Source organism: Gracilinanus agilis, chromosome 2 (genome assembly GCF_016433145.1).
Source record: "Gracilinanus agilis isolate LMUSP501 chromosome 2, AgileGrace, whole genome shotgun sequence".
NCBI lineage: Eukaryota > Metazoa > Chordata > Mammalia > Didelphimorphia > Didelphidae > Gracilinanus > Gracilinanus agilis.
Genome location: NC_058131.1, coordinates 657136082 through 657140480, shown reverse-complemented (window position 1 = coordinate 657140480; position 4399 = coordinate 657136082).

Genomic DNA, 4399 nt, shown 5'->3' with positions numbered 1-4399 from the left:
CAAAGATCCAAATTCCTTTTGGTGCAATTCTAGAAAAAGAGATAATTAAGGGCAAGTAATTCTGAAATCAAAATTTGTAGAAAACCTTTACTTGCACAACTTCATTACACTCTTACCTCATATCTCAGTGAGTGGTGCAGCCTCTGTACCATTCCTCGGTGGATAGGTGCTTAGTCATCATAAGCAAATTATTTAATTTCTCTGAATCTTAATTTACTTGTCTGTGAAATGGATATATTAATCATTACAGTAACTTACTCATATCACTATTGCAATTCATTAAAAGTCCCCAATTTTTTCTGATTACTGACATTTCCTACCTCTATCTTATACTTGTGAAATTGATTTTCTGAAATCAATTAGAAGATTTTACATTGACCATTAATAAAGTTCATCTTATTAGAATCATTCCAATGTTCTGATTTATAAGATCTTTTATTTAAATTCTGATTGTCATGTGGAGTAATAGTGGCCAACCTCACACTTTTGTGACATCTATAAATTAAATGAGCTTACCAAGTCATCGATGAAAATAGAAATAGCACAAAGACAAAGGCAAATTCTTTGGGAACTCTATTGGAGAATATCTTTATCAAACTATTGAGATCATTGCTTGGGATCCAACCATTCTAACAATTCCAAATCTAACTAACTGTATTTGCTAATTGAAACATTTCCATCTTATTCATAAGATGCTGTCAATGTTTCATTAAAATCCTAGGAAAATCTACAGATTTACCAGATCTATAAGTTTAATGTAGGGATTGGGATATAGACTGAACCTATGATTTCATTACTGTAAAGAACTCCTGCCTTTTTTTAAAAACTCCCTTTACCAATAAAGGTCAGCACTTTCTCTGTAATATGTAGTTTTCCACAGTTGTCTGGAATTCTGAGAAATCAGAGGACTCACACAGCCTTTCAAAAAAGAAAATTATACTAATTGGACATGTTCTAATAAGACTTCTTTATTATCACTTCCTTTTCTAGATGTTTACTCATTATCCCTTTTTAATATGTACTGAACTTTCACCATGAATCAAGATAAAGTTTTCCATTCTGTAATTTATGGTTTCTATTCTCTTCCCCTTTTTGAAAATCAAGACATGTATTACTCCAAGTATCTGTCCTACACAATCTTCCATAGTTCAGCTCATCTTTCACTTCCACCAATTTCAAGATAGTTTGTCTGTTTAGTGACTTCATCTCACCAAGACAAGTTGTTCTCAAGCTGATGTTTTCTTGCTATATTCTTGCTATAAATATCAACTCTCTGTTTGCCCCTTTTGTTCTATCTCCTCCAATCCAAAGTTAATTCACTTTTGTAGAAAAAAACTGAAGCAAAATAAAAATTATGGGGTTCTCCATTCTCCATTACATTAGTTATCATTGTCCTCCACATCCTGAGCAATGATTATATCACTTCTTTGACCTTCCTCTCTTTTCCAATATTGTCCTGGGCAAAAAAAAAATAAACAAAACTTGTGTTTAGTTTTCCTTACCAGTCCAGCCTCATTAATGACCTTATTAATTCTTGATATGTCTATTCATTCTCTGGCAAGAATCCTTGTTTCCATCTTCTTTATTTTTAATTTAAAAATCTAAGTTTGTTGGTGAGTTCCCTGTGTATCCACATCTGTCTCTTTAAGTATCTTTTCTTTAGATAATGATTCACTTTTTAAAAAATTTGCATGATCTCTCATTATGTCTTCAGATTATTCAGGCACTGTTTGGTTTTAATTATTTTTAATTACTTTTACCCCTCTCTTTTTCTTTCATCACTATTTTATTATCTTTATCATGACTTCCATTCCCTATGAAAAACATAATCTTCCTCTGTTAAAAAGTGGTACAAGTTTTCTGAGAGTAAAAACTGATACTTTTTCCTGGGCTCTTATCTACACTTGCAATATGGTTTGCTCCACCAGATTACACAAGTGTACTCTTAAAACTACATATTAGGACAGATTATTCTATTCCCAAAATGAATATGAATACAAACATTTTCTATTCCTCTGAAAAATTGAACAAGATATTTCTGTGCTATATAATGTCCAAGGATATTGCTTATCTCTAAATAGAAAATAGTCTCTTGTCTAGACTGAAGGGTGGTATTAGTGTTTCTGGTTCTTCCAATAAAAGCCTGTATTGAATTTGGAACTCAAAGGGACAAAGTTGCAGACACACTTATCTTATTACAATTACAGAGTTATTGAATAATAGACAAACCATGTGGACATACTCATACAGAAAAGATACAGAAAGACATGTACAAACTGCTTTGCTGTCAATTATTGATTATCTCTGTATTTGGGCCAAGGAAATGAATTTGCATTAATAGCAAATTGTCTCTCTCCAAATAATAGCCTAAGCAACACATTTTCTATATAAGTTAGGGGGCTTTGAGATTTTTTACATTTTAATTGAATTTTTCCCAATTACAAAAAGCAATTATTAATATTTAGGTTTTTTTTAAAATTTGAGTCTCCAATTTTCTCCCTCATCACACCCTCGCTCAGTTGGTAAGCAATCTGATATAGATTCTACATGTGCAATCATATAAAAAGCATCTTTCAATATCAGTTGTATGTGGAAGAAAACAAAAAATGGTGAAAGAAAGTGAAATCTAGTACACTTTCGTCTGGATTCAGACTTCATCAGTTTTTTTTTCCTCTGGATGCAGATGGAGTTTTCCATCATGAGTCCTTTGGGATTGCCTTCAATCACTATATGTTTAAGCATAGCTAAGTCATTCAAAGTTGTTCATCATACAATGTCACTGTTACTTTGTGCAATGTTCTCCTGGTTCTGCTCACTTCACTTTGCATCAGTTCATGTAAGTCTCCATGGTTTTTTAATTATCCTGCTGATGCTGTATTTCTTGGAAAAGGTTAAGAAACAAGGGAAAGGAATATAAAGAGGGAAACTATAAATAAGTTAAGTGAACATAGAATAGTTTACTTGTCAGATCTCTGGGAAAGGAAAGATTTTAAAACCAAGCAAGAGTTAGAGAAAATTACAAAATGTAAAATTAATTATTTTGATTACATCAAACTAAAAAGGTTTTGTACAAACAAAAACAATGTAGACAAAATCAGAAGGGGAACAACAAATTGGGAAAAAATCTTTATAACAAAAAACTCTGACAGGGGTCTAATTACTGAGATATACAGGGAGTTAAACCAATTGTATAAAAAATCAAGCCATTCCCCAATTGATAAATGGACAAGGGACAGAATAGGCAATTTTCAGATAAAGAAATCAAAAATATCAATAAGCACATGAGAAAGTGTTCAAAATCTCTAATAATTAGAGAAATGCAAATCAAAACGACTCTGAGGTATCACCTCACACCTAGCAGATTGGCTAAAATGAAAGAAGGGGAGAGTAATGAATGCTGGAGGGGATGTGGCAAAACTGAGACATTAATGCATTGCTGGTGGAGTTGTGAACTAATCCAACCATTCTGGATGGCAATTTGGAACTATGCTCAAAGGGCTATAAAAGAATGCCTGCCCTTTGATCCGGCCATACCATTGTTGGGTTTGTACCCCAAAGAGATCATAGATAAACAGACTTGTACGAAAATATTTATAGCCATGCTTTTGTGGTGGCAAAAAACTGGAAAATGAGGATATGTCCTTCAATTGGGGAATGGCTTAACAAATTATGGTATGTGCTGGTGATGGAATAGTGTTGTGCCGAAAGGAATAATAAACTGGAGGAATTCCATGTGAACTGGAAAGACCTTCAGGAATTGATGCAGAGTGAAAGGAGCAGAGCCAGAAGAACATTGCCATAGAGACCAATACACTGTGGTAAAATCAAATGTAATGGACTTCTGTACTAGCAGCAATGCAATGACCCAGGACAATTCTAAGGGATTTATGGAAAAGAACCCTACCCATGTTCAGAGGAATAACTACAGGAGTGGAAACACAGAAGAAAAGCAACTGCTTGAACACATGGGTTGAGGCAGACATGATTGGGGATGTAGACTCGAAACTACCACACCAATGCAACTATCAACAATTTGGAAATAGGTCTTGATCAATGACACATTTTAAAACCAGTGGAAATACGCCTCACCCATGGGTGAGGGGGTGGAGCTCGGGGGTGAAGGGGAAAGTAAGAGCATGAATTATGTAACCATGTTAACTTTTCTAAAAAATAAATATTAATAAATGTTTAAAAAAAGAAACAAGGGAAAGTTTCACTGACATTAAGATTAAAAGTAATTTTTAAAAAATCAACTCTGTACTAACTAGAAATTTATATAACATCAATTTTGAGATAATATCAGAGAGAAGGTACCAGCATTAAAGGGATTTGGCGAGGCTTTCTTATAAAAGTTGGAATTTTGGCTATGATCTGAAAAAAAACAAGGGGGCAGAGATGA